Below are 21,141 nucleotides of genomic sequence, written 5' to 3' on the forward strand. Positions count from 1 at the left end.
GGTCAGATACAGGAGATTCAAAATGGAGACAATAAAATGAAGCATCCAGTTAATAGGGAGAGATATCGCCATGCGCACTTTAGGCCTGAGAGATGCATACTATCACGTGCCAATTCACGCAGACCACCTCCAATATTTGAGGTTTGCTTTAGACCATCAAGGTTCGGGCCACCATTTCCAATTTATGTGCTTTCCATTTGGCCTATCCTTAGCCCCTTGCATCTTTACAAAAATAATGATGGAGGTGGCAGCCTTTCTGATGAGATGGGGGATTATTGTGATCCCCTACCTGGACGACATCCTGCTGATAGCAGACTCGGCTACCCGCCTTAATCAACAACTGGCCCAGACTATCAACATTCTAGAGGGCCTGGGTTGGCAAGTGAACTGGGAGAAATCCGACCTACGTCCAGGGACCCAGAAGGTGTTTTTAGGAGTCCTCCTCAATTCCCATCGCAGGATATCTTCCCTACCCCGCATAAAACAGGAAGAGATCAGAAGCAGGATCTGGGCATTGCAGATGAAGAGTTCAATCTCCATCAGATATGCGATGAGAATCCTAGGCCTGATGACATCCTGTATTCCAAGCGTACGTTGAAGTCAGGCTTCTTCAAGACAGCTTCAGGGATCAGTCCTTACGTCCTGGAACAGGCATCACTTTGGCCTGGACAAAAAAGATGAGAATCCCCGCCAGTCTGAGGAATTTCCTGTCATGGTGGACATCCAGGAACAATCTCGGAAGAGGAGTGCCATGGATCCTTTCTCCCTCCATATTACCACCTACGCAAGTTTGAAAGGATGGGGCGCAGAGGTGGAAGGTCAGTTCCTGCAGGGTACATGGTCCCTAGAAGACCGGAAAAATCCTCAAATTACAGAGAGCTAAAGGCAGTATGGGAGACTGTCCAACGTTGTCGGGATATGGTCCGACATCGTCATGTGAAGTTGCTGTCGGACAACATCACAGCAGTTTCCTTTCTGCGGTGCCAAGGAGGTCCAAGAGGCCAGCTCCTACAGACTTTAGCAGAAAATATATTTCAGTGGGCAGCAAAGAACATTCAGTCCATCTCCGCGGTGCACTTGAAGGGCTCCGAAGGCATAACAGCAGATTTTCTTAGCAGAGAAAAACTATGGTCCGAGAGGGAATTGAACCTGGAAGTATTCCACCAGTTGACCCAGAGATAGGGAAAACTGCGTATAGACCTGTTTGCCACCCAGGAGAACGTGAAGGTGGCAAGGTTCTTCTCCATGAATCCAGAAGACAACCCAGAAGGCTTAGATGCCCTACCTCAGAGATGGGAAGAAGGTCTTCTGTATGGATGCCCCCCTTTTCCCCTCATACCAAGGGTCCTGAGAAAAATCAGAGAAGAACAGGCCACAGTATATATTGGTAGCACCCTTCTGGCCCAAGAGGAATTGGTTCCCCTTCCAGACACACGCAACCTGCTGTCACAGGGTCCCCTCTGACACAAAGACCCGCATTTTCTGCATCTGATGACCTGGATCCTGAGCGGAAAATCTTAAGCTCCAGGGGGTTTTCAGACAGGGTAATAACTACTTTGCAGGCAACTAGGAAACCAGTGACGTCAGTGATCTATTCCTAGATATCGAAGAGGTTTTGTTCTTACATGGGGGAATCTACTTCAAACGCATCCCACCCAGACATTCCAAGAATATTGCACTTTCTCCACTGTCAGTTTGGAATCCCTATGTTCAGATCCTAGAGGATCGGTTAATATTTAGGCTTGATCAGATGATCAATCAGATGATGTGAGACCCTTAGGAACAGACGACTGACACTCAAAGAATGAGACTGCTGGTGTAAGCAAGGAGGCTACAGGGACAGCTTATGTAGCGGATTCTGGCAAAGGAGGGATGCAACCGAAACATTTCCAGAATCAGAATGTCATCTGAAGGGGCAGAGAATTATTTCAGGTTATGTGGAATTTGATTTTTTTTTCAGAGCAAACTGTATCAAGAGAAGTTCCTTTTTTAGTGGAGGTTTTTTCAATGCGATGTTGACTTTTTGAAGCATTTTTTGCAGCCCTTTCAGTTGACAGTACCTAGTTTGGAGCAGATGCTATCAGAATTAATTGCACCTTCCGTTTTTCAAAACCAAAATGTGAAGAAAAAAAAAGGTCCAAAAACCTCTTTGCATGAACAGTAAAGACAATTAAAATTGAAAAAAGAGAAACTCTTTTAAAAGCATTGCTAGGTGAATTTTTTTTTTAGCAGCTTCGCTCCAAAACCCTCCTCAACACCTCATAAAGCTCTGTCAGCACTTAGCTGTGATAGATGTTACTTTGGCAGAATCATCAGAAATCCGTCCAACCTACAAGAATATTTCTAAATCAGAATCGTCTCTTATTTGTCCATGTTCTCCGTCGTACAGTTTTGTTATACAGTATGTTCATGTTCTTATAGGTTGGAGCTCTTTAAATGTAATTATCAATCATTATTACAGGTAAAACAGAAAATATTGCAATACGCTACACGTGATGTGGCCTCCAGGGGTCACGCTACTCGATTATTGATGCAACTGCGTTATCATAACTTGTGGGTAGTTGTTCACCAGGAGACACTTGTGTAATGGGGGCCAATAACCTCTAATAATACAATCTGATATCGGCCCTTGAAGCGCAGAGTCTAAGAGATCGACCACTAGACACATTACACAATCCTGTACACAGCACACAAGGCTGATTGTTCTAACTCAGCTTGTATAGGTGACATTGCTGCTGACACTGCTCCGCTCACTACTTGTCATTCATACACGATTCTGCCACATACAAATTGTGTCTCCGCTCATTAGACACACACAGCTCTGCTCCGTACACCTACACACACGGCTCCGCTCTGTACACCTTGTACACACACGGCTCAGCCCCGTACACACACCGCTCCATACACCTCCTACACACACGGCTCCGCTCCGTACACCTACACACATGGCTCCGCTCTGTACACCTCGTACACACACGGCTCTGCTCCGTACACCTCCTACACACATGGCTCCGCTCTGTACACCTCGTACATACACGGCTCCGCTCCGTACACCTCCTACACACACGGCTCCGCTCCGTACACCTCGTAGACACACAGCTCCGCTCCGTACACCTCCTACACACACGGCTCCGCTCTGTACCTCGTACACACACGGCTCCGCTCCGTACACCTCGTACACACGCGGCTCCGCTCTGTACACATGCAGCTCTGCTCCATACACCACGTACACGGACGGCTTCTCTCCGTACACCTCGTACACACACGGCTCCGCTCCGTACACCTCGTACACATGGCTCCGCTCTGCACACTTCGTACACACAAGGCTCCGCTCCGTACACCTCGTACACACACGGCTCTGCTCCGTACACCTCGTACACACGCGGCTCCGCTCCGTACACCTCGTACACACACGGCTCTGCTCCGTACACCTCGTACACACGGCTTCTCTCCGTACACTTCATACACACACGGCTCCGCTCCGTACACCTCGCACACACGGCTTCTCTCCGTACACTTCATACACACACGGCTCCGCTCCGTACACCTCGCACACACGGCTCCACTCCATACACCTCATACACACACAGCTCTGCTACATCCAACCTGTAAACCCCAGCACCATGACAACCAGCACAGCAGAGTCCTGCAGACACTGAGGCCCCTGATCATGTGACCCCCTGACTCCTCCCCTCCTGTGACCTCATCCCAGGTCCTGTGCGCACAGAACAGCCATATATGTGGTGTGCGGCTCTGCAGGTGGAGGTAGGTGCTGGAGATTTCCCAAAGCATTGGTTCTAAATGTGGGGCTTTTGTTATTAGTTATTTTCATTGCCAAATTCCAGGTGCCAGATCTTGTTTCAGCCTTTCCTTATGTCGGAATCACATTTTGGCTTCAGTGGCGCCGCTCTAGGATAGATAACAATAATAATAATAATAATTTTATTTATATAGCGCCAACATATTCCGCAGCACTTTACAACTTATAGAGGGGACTTGTACAGACCAGGGCCGATTTTAGGCAAAGTGGGGCCCTAGGCAAAAGTTTAAAATGGGGCCCCAAATGCTAACATATTGCACCAACAGAAACATTTTGGTTGTAGCTACATGCGCTGATTTCAGGCCACTAAACGAGCGTGATCAACAATATTGAAGTCATTCGCTGCTTGTTTCCAGCCTCTTTACACTGGCTGGGGACAGAATGATCACTAGTAAATCAATCTGTCCCCATACAGTATCATCTTAGCAGAATATCTGCAGTTTTAACTGGGCGATGTGCTGATGAGAACAATGATTTTTGTTCCGGCGTATACTGTACATACATACACCGTACATACACACAGATACACATACCGTACATACACAGACATACACCTTACATGCATACACACATACAGTTATATACACATATAGTATACACATACCGTACATACATATACCATACATACACACAAATACACATACATACACCGTACGCACACACAGATACACATACAAATACAGTATATGCAAACACATACATATATCATACATAAAAACAGATACACATACATATACCATCATACATACACATACCGTACATACACACATGCATATACCGTACATACACACAGATACACACACAGATACCGTACATACATACAGATACACATACATATACCATCATACATACACATACCGTACATACACACATGCATATACCGTACATACACACAGATACACACACAGATACCGTACATACACAGATACAGTTATATACTGTACATATAGTACACACATACCGTACATACATATAAAATACACACATCTAAATGCACATACCGTACATACATACATATACCGTACATGCATACACACATACCGAACATACAGATACACATACACGTACCGTACATACACACATACAGTATATACACATACCGTACACACATATACATACACATATACTGTATGTACATGCACATAAACATACATATATACCATATATCCATACAAATTTATTGCACATACACAGATACACACATACTGTGCATGCATACACACATAGCCATACAAATATACCATACATACACACATATACCGTACATACATACACAGATACACACACAGAAACATACACATAGATACACACAGATGCACACACACATACATATACAAGCATATACATACATACTAATCTTGTATAGATGATCAGATGAGCCCTGCAGGAGGTCACTTCAGCTGGAGAGGGCTGCAGACCCCACTGTGGGGGATGGGGCACAGAGCAGACAGCACTGATATCAGCCCCCTGGTGCTGTCCCGTGCAGTGAGCCTTCTCCCCCATCTCTTCTCTGTGAGGAGACGCTGCAGCCTGCTCTGAACAGAACAGTGGAGGGAGCAGAAGACCCCCTGTAAGTCCTGCTCTTCCTCCACTGATGTCTCTATTTGCTGTGCAGCCGGGCCCCTGACTGTAGGTGAGCACTCACCATTGGGACGCTCCATGCAGGGGGACAGACGGCAGCCAGTGAGCGCTCTCCTCAGTCTGGTCACTGTGAGGTAAGGAAAGCGTTCATTGGCCAGCTTCTCTCCCTGCATGACACGCCCCCTTTTTGATCTCCTGCACTTCGCGCCCCGCTCTCTCCCCGGCACCCGGTGTTCCATGATTATAGGAGGGAGTGAGAGGGGCCCGATCCTGCATGATACCAGGCCTGCCTGCAGGGGCCCCCCTCCACCTCTGGGCCCCGGAGCAGTGCCATCAGCAGTATGTCTGCCCCTGGCTGGGGGCCCCTAGGGCGGGGGGGCCCCAGGCAGCTGCCTAGTCTGCCTGCCCCTAACGCCGGCCCTGGTACAGACAATAGACATTACAGCATAACAGAAATCACAGTTCAAAATAGCTACCAAGAGGAGTGAGGGCCCTGCTCGCAAGCTTACAACCTATGAGGAAAAGGGGAGACACGAGAGGCGGATGGTAACAATTGCTTTAGTTATTCGGACCAGCCATAGTGTAAGGCTCGGGTGTTCATGTAAAGCTGCATGAACAAGTTAACAGCCTAAGTATGTAGCAGTACAGACACAGAGGACTAATAACTGCATAAAGTGTATGAGAACATGATGCGAGGAACCTGATTATGGTTTTTTATTTTTTATTTTTTTTATGGGCCACACAGGGATAGTTAGGTTAATGCGTTGAGGCGGTAGGCCAATCTGAACAAATGAGTTTTTAGGGCACGCTTAAAACTGTGGGGATTGGGGATTAATCGTATTAACCTGGGTAGTGCATTCCAAAGAATCGGCGCAGCACGTGTAAAGTCTTGGAGACGGGAGTGGGAGGTTCTGATTATTGAGGATGTTAACCTGAGGTCATTAGTGGAGCGGAGGGCACGGGTAGGGTGGTAGACTGAGACCAGAGAGGAGATGTAGGGTGGTGCTGAGCCATGGAGTGCTTTGTGGATGAGGGTAGTAGTTTTGTACTGGATTCTGGAGTGGATGGGTAGCCAATGTAATGACTGGCACAAGGTAGAGGCACCGGTGTAACGGTTGGTGAGGAATATGATCCTGGCTGCAGCATTCAGGACAGATTGGAGCGGGGAGAGTTTGGTAAGAGGGAGGCCGATTAGTAGAGAGTTACAGTAGTCCAGACGAGAATGAATAAGTGAGACAGTAAGAGTTTTTGCAGAGTCGAAAGTAAGAAAAGGGCGAATTCTAGAAATGTTTTTGAGATGCAGATAACAAGAGCGAGCCAGTGATCGGATGTGGGGGGTGAATGAAAGCTCGGAATCAAGGATGACCCCAAGGCAGCGGGCATGTTGCTTGGGAGTAATGGTGGAACCGCACACGGAGATGGCAATGTCAGGCAAAGGTAGGTTAGTAGAGGGAGAGAACACGAGGAGTTCAGTTTTTGACAGGTTCAGTTTCAGATAGAGGGAGGACATGATGTTAGAGACAGCGGTAAGACAATCACTGGTGTTTTCTAAGAAAGTCGGCGTGAAAGCAGGAGAAGAGGTGTATAATTGGTTGTCATCAGCATAGAGATGGTACTGGAAACTAAATCTACTGATTGTTTGTCCAATGGGGCAGTATACAAAGAGAAGAGGAGGGGGCCTAGGACTGATCCTTGAGGAACCCCAACAGTAAGGGGAAGGTGAGAGGAGGAGGAACCAGCAAAACATACAGTGAAGGATCGGTCAGAGAGATAGGAGGAGAACCAAGAGAGAACGGTGTCCTTGAGGTCGATGGAGTGGAGCATAGTGAGGAGGAGCTGATGATCCACAGTGTTGAATGCTGCGGAGAGATCCAAGAGAATTAGCATGGAGTAGTGATCATTAGATTTAGCTGTTAGTAGGTCATTAGAGTCTTTAGTGAGGGCAGTTTCAGTAGAGTGTAAAGAGCAGAAGCCAGATTGAAGAGGGTCGAGAAGAGAGTTATCTGAATTATGATTTGCTGATTGAATAATGAGTGTAAGGCTGTTTGCCCACGTTGCGTTTTTTATATGTTTCTGCCGTGTTTTTTGCCGCAGCGGAAACACTTAAAAACCCCATTCCCATGCAATCCTATTGGATTCCGCAGTTGCTGTGCCCATGCTGCAGATTTTCCCGCTGCGGAATTGCATAGCTGTAAAATCTGCACCATGTTCATTGTTTCTGCAGAATCGCGGTGATTCCGCCTCCATAGGATTGCATTGAAACACTCATTTTACGCATGTGGCTATGCCCACCATGCGTAAAGGGAGCGCTTCATGTACGGATGGTACCCAGGATCTGGAGGAGTGCAGACTCCTTCAGGCGCTGGGATCCATATTCATGTAAAAAAAAGAATTAAAATAAAAAATAGGGATATACTTACCTTCTGATGGCCCCCAGAGTCCTCTTGCCTCTCAGTGGTGCAGGCGGCGGCTTCCGTTCCCAGGGAAGCATTGTGCGAATCAGCTGGGATGACGTCGCGTCACAAAGGTCCTTAGTGCAAAGCATTCCTGGGAACGGAACGTACTGGGAGCGCCGCTGAGGAGATTGGGGGCCGTCGGAAGATGAGAATAACCATATTTTTATTTTTTTAATTATTTTTAACATTCTATCTTTTACTATTGATGCTGCATAGGCAGCATCAATAGTAAAAAGTTGGTCACACTTGTCAAGCACTATGCTTGACAAGTGTGGCCAACCTGTCAATCACTTTTCCAAGCGATGCTTCAAATCGCTTGGAAAACGCAAGCATATTCTGCAAGCTAAAAACGCTTGTGTTTTGCGGGAAACCACATGCGAATTCCGCATGCGTTTTACCCGCGGCATGGAGTTTCGGAAGTGCTGCGGACATTTCCGCAGCATTTCTGCAATGTGGGCACATAGCCTTACAAATCTGGTTCCTTCCACAGAATCCTTCCTTGTACAATCCACTGATGTGTTTGGTGACCGGCGGCTCCCTCTGATCATTGCCCTCTTTTTGCATATATTAATACAGATATATTTATTTATGTTTATCGTCAGTAGAAATTATTGATGACCTTATTCCACTTTTTGGGGGGATGACATATTTTTGTTTATTTTTTGTGTGATTATTTTACTTTGATAATTTTTTACTTGTTTGGATTGCAACTATAATATATTTATGTATTATTTTATTAAAAGGGTTTGTCTGGCTTGCAATATTGATGAACTACTTACAGGATAGGCCATCAGTAGCAGATAGTTGGTGATCTGATACATGGTGCCCCCACCAATCACTATGAACCCTCACCTTTTCCGGCATATGACAACTGATCTGATGAGTGTGGAAAGCTTGTTTGTTGGGCTCTCCATGCATGTGTCGTGACTGTCACATGGCCGTGACACATGCAGATCACGCGACACAGCGCGATCAGCCGGCGCGATCCAGGAAGCCGGGTTACCTCTGCAGCTTATTCGGCAAGCGCTATAGCTTACCAAATAAAAGGGAATCCGAGCAAATTCACTCATCTCTACTGCCAACGTCATGCTGATTCAGGGCTGTGGAGTTGGTAAGCCAAATCTCCGACTCGAACTCCTCAATTTCTCTGACTCTGATTCCCTCATACATGTTTAAGTGATAAATTTACTGTAGTAAAATGGTAACATCAGACTTTTAACCACCATTATGATACAACAAGCAATCTATTTAGATAGACCATTAAATAAATTTATTGGAATACAACTTTAGAACACACTGAATAGCATTTGTGCAGTGTATGAATTTGTTCTGTGAAATAGTATCACCTCCATCAGATCCTCCTTTATAAATGACTTCAAATCTGACCTAATTATTTTAAGGCTATAGAACAACCTCTACACTGACTTGGGTTGGTGGCAAAGCAGTAACCGCATGGGCAACATCTCTAACAATTTCAGGGTATAAAGGAATTGCCTCGTGCACAGTCAGTTTTGATGAATGCTTGAACTCTTCTATTTCTTTGAGAGCAAGTGAAAAATGTTCTGAAATATGGTCAATCTGTTTTCTATGGGAGTGAAATCTTTTTCCCTGTGGCAATGATTTGCCTGCCCCATGTCATCCAAATACTTTTCAAAATTATTCATCTGATGATGCTGAAGGTATGGTAGCAGTAGCACTAGCAGGACCCGAGTCATCTTGCACTTGGCAGTCCTGAAGCCCTCTCATCCTAATTGCTACTTCAGTCATATCGTCTTTTCCTTTAGTAAGCTGTTAATCATCCAGCAATATACAATGACTCGGGTCCACATAAACAGCTTCCAGAAGAATTTTCTTTTCTAATAGCAGTGTCTCTCTCCGTTTCATTGAAGCAGCAATGCCATCTGCGATTAAACCTCTGCTTTGGGCCAGGCAAAACAGCAAGTTCTTCCACTCCTTCATGAAAATGCCAGGAATTAAATCCTGAGTATGCACTGAATTTGAGCTCACAGCATTTGTTTTCATATGTCATACACTGAGGCACAAAATATTTTTTATCTTTTTTTTATCTTAAGTTAATGTAAAATGTTCAAATACAGCTGACTTCATAGGAAGCTTCTTAGGCATTTTGTAAGCATATAAATTTGCTTCCAAAATAATTTAGTAATATAAAAAAATAATCTACAGTATATTGCAAAAATAGGGAATCCTGCATAATTTTGGATAGAAATAAAACAAATGTTGCATAAATCAATAGTACAGATTATGACAAATAAAAAGTTTGTAATATGTTATTAAATAGCTTTACTCTGAACTTTCAATCTCAGGCGTTTCTCGGGATACAGCTCAGTAAATGTTCCACGTATGATGCTTCACAGTCTATGATGATGGGAGGAGGGAAGGTGGAAGTTTGTGCTGAATCATACCCCAGAAAGAAACTGAAACTACTAGCAGAACGAATAACATGAAGAGCATTGGATCAACTAACCTCTCCAAATATGAGCTCAGAGGAAAGGCAAATTAAAACATAAACCATACAGGGAAAATATACACTGGGCTATTGATTTATGCACAATTTATTGAAAGTTCAGATATGCTTTAAGAAGTACTTGCCTTAATCCTGGTTTTCTGTTCGTGCTAGCAGTTCTTGAGATGAGTGCAGCACTGCAGGCATTCCTCATCAGTGCCTTTGCTCTGATCTGTAGAGGAGGAGCTTTACTACTATGCATATATATAATGTGCAGCACAGATTCATCTCATAGCTAGGGTTTTGGTTCGGGGGAAGCGAAGCTTTGAATGGGCCCCTAATCAGGTAACCATGATTACAACTGGGTGGCGCACCCTAAGGCCGGCCTCACACTCAGCGTATAAAAATACGGTCCGTTTTTTACGGCCGTAATACGCAGAAAAGTCCCCAAAATAGTGGTCCGTATGTCATCTGTAGGCAGGGTGTGTCAGCGTATTTTGCGCATGGCATCCTCCGTATGTAATCCGTATGGCATCCGTACTGCGAGATTTTCTTGCAGGCTTGCAAAACCGACATCTAATGGATTTATGTGCTCAAATGTTCGGAAAAACATATATACAGTATATATATATATATATATATATATATATGTCATTGAGACACATATATATATATTCTGTATTTATATTTAATTCAGCGCGATATATGTGAAAAGCCGGTAATTCAATTGCCGGCTTTTCATTTCTCCTTCCCAGACCCGACAGGATATGAGACATGGTTTACATATAGTAAACCATCTCATAGCCTCCTTTTTTTTTGCATATTCCACACTACTAATGTTAGTAGTGTGTATGTGCAAAATTTGGGCGCTGTAGCTGCTAAAATAAAGGGTTAAATGGCGGAAGAAATTGGCGTGGGCTCCCGCGCAATTTTCTCCGCCAGAGTGGTAAAACCAGTGACTGAGGGCAGATATTAATAGCCTAGAGAGGGTCCATGGTTATTGGCCCCCCCGTGGCTACAAACATCTGCCCCCAGCCACCCCAGAAAAGGCACATCTGGAAGATGCGCCTATTCTGGCACTTGGCCACTCTCTTCCCACTCCCTGTAGCGGTGGGATATGGGGTAATGAAGGGTTAATGCCACTTTGCTAATGTAAGGTGACATTAAGCCAGATTAATAATGGAGAGGCGTCATTTATGACACCTATCCATTATTAATCCAATTGTATGAAAGGGTTAAAAAACCACACACACACATTATTAAAAAGTATTTTAATGAAATAAACACACAGGTTGTTTTAATATTTTATTGCTCTCTCAATCCACCAGGAAAGCTGAGTGATCTGTACTTACATTGAGTTGCGGTGAGGCGCCCTCTGCTGGATGAACTTATATGAACTCGAGCGTGGGAACTTTTCCAAGGCTCCAGTTCATGAGTTCATCCACCAGAGGGCGCCTCACCACAACTCATCACTCAGCTTTCCTTCATTCGCCGGGGATTACAGACACGAGCGAGTGCTTTAGCGCAGCTCCTGCCTGTAAAATAATTTAACCCCTTCAGATGGATTACTTCGTGGGACGTGACAGTTCATCAGAAGGTATGTATATTGTGGGTTTATTATTTTGCCAAGCGAGGGTCTTTCAGGTGGATTGAGAGAGCAATAAAATATTAAAACAACCTGTGTGTTTATTTCATTAAAATACTTTTTAATAATGTGTGTGTGTTTTTTAACGCTTTCATACAATTGGATTAATAATGGATAGATGTCATAATTGACACCTCTCCATTATTAATCTGGCTTAATGTCACCTTACAATAGCATGGTGGCATTAACCCTTCATTACCCCATATCCCACCGCTACACGGGAGTGGGAAGAGAGTGGCCAAGTGCCAGAATAGGCACATCTTCCAGATGTGCCTTTTCTGGGGTGGCTGGGGGCAGATGTTTTTAGCCACGGGGGGGGGGGCAATAACCATGGACCCTCTCTAGGCTATTAATATCTGCCCTCAGTCACTGGCTTTACCACTCTGGCGGAGAAAATTGCGCGGGGGCCCACGCCAATTTTTTCCGCCATTTAACCCTTTATTTTAGCAGCTGCAGCGCCCAAATTTTGCACATACACACTACTAACATTAGTAGTGTGGAATATGCAAAAAAAAGGGGGATATGAGATGGTTTACTGTATGTAAACCATGTCTCATGTCCTGTCGGGTTTGGGAAGGAGAAATGAAAAGCCGGCAATTGAATTACCTGCTTTTCACTAACACCGCTGCGTATTTCTCGCAAGTCACACTGCTGGTCCGTGTGGAATCTGTATTTTACTCGCCCCCATAGACTTTCATTGACGATTTTTTGGCGCAATACGGTGACAAATGCAGCATGCTGCGATTTTCTACGGCCGGACAAGACCGTATATTACGGATGCGTAATATACGGCAGATAGGAGCTGGGCCATAGGGAATCATTGGGCCGTGTGAAATGCGAATTTTACGGACGTAGTTTATGCGTTCATACATCCGTAAAACTCGCTAGTGTGAGGCCGGCCTAATAGTGAAGGAGAACCTCAGCAGATGACTACTGTGTTGCTGAAAATAATCTCTTTATAAAGACTAACATGGATTTTACTTCCATATGGTCAGTGGTAGATACCAGCCCTGCAGAACATATAAGAGATCACAGCACAGTTATAGATAATGTCTTACCACTGATGTCCTTTCTGATGGAATCGTTCATTTTTCCAGTCTTTTCCATCTGGCCCAGAACGACATGACAACTTCTTCCGGCCACGGCTGCAGAGATTACAACAAAGACACATTTCACGTCTCACATTTTCAGCATCGTCTCCAATGGGACTATTCCCAACCTGCACAAACTCCTCATACTGCTGATATGGCAGCAGCGGCTCAGCATTGGGGTATGTGTCCTTATTACTGCACCTGCTGTGTGGTTCTCTGTGCCCTCTAAATTCTAAAGCAACCCTCTAGAATATAGTAATGCCGGTTGCAAGTGCCCTAGAAAACAGTACCCACATTTTGTCCCCTAGAGAGTACTGTAAATACTCGGGTACAAGCCAAGATTTTCAGCACATTTTTTGTACTGAAAATGCCCCCCTCGGCTTATATACGAGTCATTGTCCAGAAAGCCAGAGGGGGAGTGGCAGGAGCCTGTGGCTGTGACATCATATTCACCATACAAGGGGGAGGATGCCGAGCAATGCATACAACTCGGAGACCGGGGGCCACACATAGCAGAACAGGGATGAGGGGACAATGCATACCCGGATTATACTCGAGTTAATAAGCTTACCCAGTTTTCCATGGCAAAATTAGGTGCCTCGGCTTATACTCTGGTCGGTTTATACTCTAGTATAGATGGTAATAATGCCCTGTGTGCCCCTTTTTGACAGTCACAGTAGTCTGATTTCCCCTATAACAATAAATGCCCACTTTATATTTAATAACATCCCCAGCCCCCCCCCCCTGTACAGCTCCCCTATATACAGTAAGGGGGCATCACACTGTGTATACACTGATGTTGTGGTATCCCCCGTATGATGGCCTCTTAAATAGCCTCCATATAGTATAATGCACCAGCTAGTCCTCAATAGAGTAAAATGCACTCCTCATAGGTAGACACTACAGTATAATGCACTCCTTATAGGTAGACTCTATGTGGTATAATGCAGGCCCCCATAGGCAGACTCTATGTGTACTGGGTACGGAAAGTATTCATATCCCTTTAAATTTTTCACTCTTTGTTTCATTGCAGCCATTTGGTAAATTCAAAAAGTCAATTTTTTCTCATTAATGTACATTCTGCTCCCCATCTTGACTGAAAAAAAACCAGAAATGTAATAATTTTTGCAAATTTATTAAAAAAGAAAAACTGAAATATCACATGGTCATAAGTATTCAGACCCTTTGCTCAATATTGAGTAGAAGCACCCTTTTAAGCTAGTACATCCATGAGTCTTCTTGGGAATGATGCAACAAGTTTTTCACACCTGGATTTGGGGAACCTCTGCCATTCTTCTTGCAAATTTTCTCCAGTTCCGTCAGGATGGATGGTTAGTAGTGTTGAGCATTCCGATACCGCAAGTATCGGGTATCGGCCGATACTTGCGGTATCGGAATTCCGATACCGAGTTCCGATACTTTTGTGGTATGGGAATCGGTATCGGATCCATACTAATGTGTAAAATAAAGAATTAAAATAAAAAATATTGATATACTCACCTCTCCGGAGGCCCCTGCACCTTACCGCTGTTAACCGGCAGCCTTCTTTGCTTAAAATGAGCGCGTTTAGGGCCTTCCATGACGTCACGGCTTCTGATTGGTCGTGTGCCGCTCATGTGACCGCCACGCGACCAATCACAAGCCGCGACGTCATTCTCAGGCCCTAAACTCCTCATTCTAGGAATTTAGGACCTGAGAATGACGTCGCGGCTTGTGATTGGTCGCGTGGCGGTCACATGAGTGGCACGCGACCAATCAGAAGCCGTGACGTCATGGAAGGCCCTAAATGCGCTCATTTTAAGCAAAGAAGGCTGCCGGTTAACAGCGGTAAGGTGCAGGGGCCTCCGGAGAGGTGAGTATATCACTATTTTTTATTTTAATTCTTTATTTTACACATTAATATGGATCCCAGGGCCTGAAGGAGCGTTTCCTCTCCTTCAGACCCTGGGAACCATCAGGATACCTTCCGATACTTGGTGTCCCATTGACTTGTATTGGTATCGGGTATCGGTATCGGCGATATCCGATACTTTTCGGGTATCTGCCGATACTATCCGATACCGATACTTTCAAGTATCGGACGGTATCGCTCAACACTAATGGTTGAGCATTGGTGAACAGCCATTTTCAGGTCTCCCCAGAGATGCTTAATTGGGTTTAGGTCAGGGCTCTGGCTGGGCCAGTCAAGATTGGTCACAGAGTTTTTCTGAAGCCACGCTTTTGTTATTTTAGCTGTGTGCTTAGGGTCATTGTCTTGTTGGAAGGTGAACCTTTGGCCAAGTCTGAGGTCCAGAGCACTCTGGAAGAGGTTTTCATCCAGAATATCTCTGTACTTGGCAGCATTCATGCTTCCTTCAATGACAACCAGTCATCCTGTCCCTGCAGCTGAAATACACTTGCATAGCTGCCACCACTAGGGTTGAGCGAAATGGATCGTTCATTTTCATAAGTCGCCGACTTTTGGCAAAGTCGGCATCTCATGAAACCCGACCCGATCCCTGTGTGGGGTCGGCCACGCGGTACGCGAACTTGGCGCGAAAGTCGCGTTTCGTATGACGCGTTTAGTGCCATTTTTGCAGCCAATGAAGGAGCGGTAGAGTGATGACATAGGTGTTAGGGGGCGTACACAACTAACGGCATTTTTTGCGCGTGCATTACAGCGATGTGCAAAGTGTAAAATGAGCGTTCTGGGAGCGATGTGCAAAATCAGCGTTCTGGCGTTCAGGGGAGAGAGAGAGAGAGAGAGAGAAAAAATAAAAAATAAAAAAAAAAATAATTTCTTCATTGGGTTTCGTGTTTCGGCCGATCCCCGAATTTGAACGGTGGTCGGCCGATTTCACTCGACTCGACTTTTAAGACAGTCGGGTTTCACAAAACCCGACTCGACCCTAAAAAACTAAAGGTCGCTCAACCCTAGCCATCACTATGTTTCACTGTGGGATTGTATTGGGCAGGTGATGAGCAGTGCAGTGTTTTCTCCTTAGAATTATCACCAAAAAGGTCTATCTTTATCTCATCAGACCAGAGAATCTTATTTCTCATAGTCTGGGAGTCTTTCATGCAAACTCTACACTGCACTGAGGAGAGGTTTCCGTCAGGCCACTATGCCAGAAAGGCCCGACTGGTGGAGGGTTGCAGTGATAGCTAACTTTGTGGAACTTTCTCCCATCTCCCTACTGCATCTCTTGAGATCTTGGGGTTCTTCTTTACCTCTCTCACCAAGGCTCTTCTCCCACGATTGTTCAGTTTGGCTGGACGGCCAGGTCTAGGAAGACTTCTGGTGGTTCCAAGCTTCTTCCATTTAAGGATTATGGAGGCCACTGTGCTCTTAGGAACCTTGAGTACTGCAGAAATTCTGTTGTAACCTTGGACAGATCTGTGCCTTGCCACAATTCTGTCTCTGAGCTCTTTGGCCAGTTCCTTTGACCTCACGATTCTCATTTGGTCTGACATGCACTGTGAGGTCTTATATAGACAGGTGTGTGTATTTCCAAATGAAGTCCTATGGGTTTAATTAAACACAGCTGGACTCCAATGAAGGAGTAAACCCATCTCAAGAAGGATCACAAGGAAATGCACAGCATGTGACTTAAATATGAGTATCTGAGCAAAGGGTCTGAATACTTATGACCATGTGTTATTTTAGTTTTTCTTTTTTATTAAATTTGCACAAATGTCTACATTTTTTTTTCAGTTAAAGGGAACCTATCACCCCGTTTTTTTCGGTATGAGATAAAAATACTGTTAAATAGGGCCTGAGCTGTGCATTACAATAGTGTAGTTTGTGGACCCCGATTCCCCACCTATGCTGCCGAAATACGTTACCAAAGTAGTCGTTTTCGCCTGTCAATCAGGCTGGTCAGGTCGGATGGGCGTGGTTTCTTCCCCCAGATATTGCGTAGTTTTCCGTTGGTGGCGTAGTGGTGTGCGCATGTCCAAGGTCCCGAATCCTGCACAGGGGTGTGAAAATAGCAGCGATGTCCGTTATTCCATTAGTGGTCGGTGGGCGCGGCCATCTTTCTTTGGCCGCGCGTGCGCAGAAGCGGCGCTCTGCTGGCCGCGGCTTCAGGAAAATGGCCGCGGGATGCCGCGCGTGCGCAGATGGATATCGCGGCGGCCATTTTCCTGAAGCCGCGGCCAGCAGAGCGCCGCTTCTGCGCACGCGCGGCCAAAGAAAGATGGCCGCGCCCACCGACCACTAATGGAATAACGGACATCGCTGCTATTTTCACACCCCTGTGCAGGATTCGGGACCTTGGACATGCGCACACCACTACGCCACCAACGGAAAACTACGCAATATCTGGGGGAAGAAACCACGCCCATCCGACCTGACCAGCCTGATTGACAGGCGAAAACGACTACTTTGGTAACGTATTTCGGCAGCATAGGTGGGGAATCGGGGTCCACAAACTACACTATTGTAATGCACAGCTCAGGCCCTATTTAACAGTATTTTTATCTCATACCGAAAAAAACGGGGTGATAGGTTCCCTTTAAGATGGGGTGCAGAGTGTACATTAATGTGAAAAAAAGAATTTTTTTGAATTTATCAAATGGCTGAAATGAAGCAAAGAGTGAAAAATTAAAGGGGTCTGAATACTTTCCGTACCCCCTGTATACACTACCGTTCAAAAGTTTAGGGTCACCAGGACAATTGTGTTTTCCATGAAAACTCATACTTTTATTAATCAAATGAGTTGCCAAATGAATTGAAAATCTAATCCAGACATTGACAAGGTTTGAAAAAAAGATTTTTATTTGAAATAATAATTTTCTCCTTCAAACTTTGTTTTCGTCAAAGAATGCTCCCTTTGCGGCAATTACAGCATTGCAGACCTTTGGCATTCTAGCAGTCAATTTTCTGAGGTAATCTGGAGAAATTTCACCCCATGCTTCCAGAAGCCCCTCCCACAAGTTGGTTTGGCTTGAGTGGCACTTTTTGCGTACCATAAGGTCAAGCTGCTCCCACAACAGCTCAATGTAATTGAGATCTGCTGACTGCGCTGGCTACTCCATTACAGATAGAATATCAGATGCCTGCTTATTCCCTAAATAGTTCTTGCATAATTTGGAGGTGTGCTTTGGGTCATTGTCCTGTTGTAGGATGAAATTGGCTCCAATCAAGCGCTGTCCACAGAGTATGGCATGGCGTTGCAAGATTTAGTGATAGCCTTCCTTATTCATAATCCCTTTTAACTTTTTACAAATCTCCCACTTTACCAGCACCAAAGCAACCCCAGTCCATCACATTACAACCACTATGCTTGACAGATGGTCAGGCACTCTTACATCATCTTTTCAGTTGTTCTGCGTCTCACAAATGTTCTTCCGTGTGATCCAAACACCTCATACTTGGATTCGTCTGTCCATAACTAGTGATGAGCGAATATACTCGTTACTCAAGATTTCCAGAGCACGCTCAGGTGTCCTCCGAGTATTTTTTAGTGCTCGGAGATTTAGTTTTTCTCACCTCAGCTGAATGATTTACATCCTTTAGCCAGCTTGATTATATGTGGGGATTTCCTAGCAACCAGGCAACCCCCACATGTACTTATGCTGGCTAACAGATGTAAATCATTCAGCTGCGGAGATGAAAATGAAATCTCCGAGCACTAAAAAATACTCGGAGGTCACCCGAGCGTGCTCTGGAAATCTTGAGTAACGAGTATATTTGCTCATCACTATCCATAACACTTTTTTCCAAACTTCCTCTGTCCAATGTCTGTGTTCTTTTGCCCATATTAATCTTTTCATTTTATTAGCCAGTCTCAGATATGGCTTTTTCTTTGCCACTCTGCCCTGAAGGCCAGCATCCCGGAGTCGCCTCTTCACTGTAGACGTTGACACTGGCGTTTTGCGTGTACTATTTAATGAAGCTGGCAGTTGAGGACCTGTGAGGCGTCGATTTCTCAAACTACAGATTCTAATGTACATGTCTTGTTGCTCAGATGTGCAGTGGGGCCTCCCACTTCTCTTTCTACTCTGGTTAGAGCCTGTTTGTGCTCTCTGAAGGGAGCAGTACACACCGTTGTAGGAAATCTTCAGTTTCTTGGCAATTTCTCGCAAGGAATAGCCTTCATTTCTAAGAACAAGAATAAACTGTCGAGTTTCACATGAAAGTTCTTTTTTTGAGAGTTTAATGGAACCAACAAATGTAATGCTCCAGATTCTCAACTAGCTCAAAGGAAGATCAGGTGTATAGGCTCTCTAATAAGCCAAACTGTTTTCAGCTGTACTAACATACTTACACAAGGGTTTTCAAGGGTATTCTAACCATCCATTAGCCTTCTTACACAGTTAGCAAACACAAAGTACCATTAGAACACTGGAGTGATGATTGTTGGAAATGGGCCTCTATACACCTATGAAGATATTGCATTACAAACCAGACGTTTGCAGCTAGAATAGTCATTTGCCACATTAACAGTGTATAGAGTGTATTTCTGAATCATTTAATGTTAGCTTCATTGCTTTTCTTTCAAAAATAAGGACATTTCTAAGTGACCCCAAACTTTTGAACGGCAGTGTATATATTTATACGAGCGAGCAATCTCGGATTAGGTGTTATTCGAGCATGCTCATGTGCTAATAGTGTATCTTTGGTGTGCTCAAATACTATGTTCAAGTCGCTGTGGCTGCATGTCTCGAGACTATTCAACAGCTGCAACACATGCAAGATTTGCCTAACAAACAGGCAATCCCTGTATGTGCTGTGACTGTCGAACTGCCGCGAGACATGCAGCCGCAGTGACTCTAACAATAGTATTCGAGAACACCGAAGATATTATATTAGCACGTTCGCTCATCACTAATATTTATCTATTTTTGGTGTTTATCTGGTATTTTAATATACTGTAAATCTAATAAAGTAATTTCAACAATAACCATCCATGATTTTTTAGGCCTTGTCAGCAGCTGCTTGACACTGCTCACTGAAGTTGAGTTTGCTGTCCAAACATGCATCCAAGTCTTTTTCCGTGACCTTTTTACCCAGTGTTTTATCATTTATTGCAACTTCAAATTTTTAAAAATGTAAGGTGGCTGCCAGACACATAGTGGATGGGAGATATGTGTTACAGAGGTGGATGTACTCTGATGTAAACCTGGAGTGATGCTCTAGTACACATAGTACTAAGAGTGGTTAATTGGCCATGACAGGGACGGGATTAATGTGAGCAGCGGAAGAGTTGGGTGGGAGAGCTTCTCTCCTTATCTCCACCCCTGCGTGTCGTTCACATTGTAAAATCGGGCTTGTTTGTCTGACACATGGTCTGTGTGTGGAGGCGTGCATATCTATAGAACTCCAAAAGTGTGTCTTTGCTAACTGTCAAAGAAGCTGGATTCTAAACTCAAGCCTGCACTACTTTTGAATGCACTTTTTACTTTGTTTCACTTTGTGCCAAACACGGGCTGTATTTAAGTTTTCCTGCGAAGTGGTTTATTTGGATTGATATAAACCAGACGGTCTTTTAGGCTATGTGCACACGTTGCAGATTATTTGCCTTTTTTTAGCGTTTTTGCGCTATAAAAACGCTATAAAACCGCAAATAATCTGCATACACTAAGCATCCTATCATTTTTAATGAAATCCGCAATTTCTGTGCACATGATGTGCGTTTTTCCGCATGAAAAACGCATTGCGGAAAAAAAATGAACATGCTCATTAATTTTGCGGTTTTTTCGCGGTTTTCCCACTGTCTAATGCATTGGGAAATATTCGGGAAAAACCGCTTCAAAAACGCGTCAAAACCGCGCAAAAAACGAGCTAAAAAACGCATGCGGTTTTCATGCGGAAATCCGGCAGAAATGTCCGGATTTTCACAGGAATTTTCTGCATCAATTCCTGAACGTGTGTAGGGGGCCTTAAATAGAAATGGTTCCTGTGATACCACATCCCGCTCCCAAATGAGTAGCGTGTTACAAAAAGAATACATTTCCTGAAAGCAGGCAAGCTCACAATTTATTTTATGAGAGTGATATACAAAAAACTATGTAAAAATAATATGTATACCATTATCTACAGCAAACCTATGCCATGTAATGTAAGTTATCCATAAAAAATATATTTAAAATATATACTG

The 21,141-nt window shown here is 44.4% G+C and overlaps 1 protein-coding gene across 1 annotated transcript in view; it reads left to right on the forward strand.

The window, feature by feature from the left end:
• Positions 1–21,141, forward strand: part of LOC143768166 (uncharacterized) — a 138,955-nt gene that overhangs the window by 55,242 nt on the left and 62,572 nt on the right. The window lies entirely within an intron of this gene.

The sequence above is a fragment of the Ranitomeya variabilis genome, chromosome 4 (assembly GCF_051348905.1).
Source record: "Ranitomeya variabilis isolate aRanVar5 chromosome 4, aRanVar5.hap1, whole genome shotgun sequence".
Classification (NCBI taxonomy): domain Eukaryota; kingdom Metazoa; phylum Chordata; class Amphibia; order Anura; family Dendrobatidae; genus Ranitomeya; species Ranitomeya variabilis.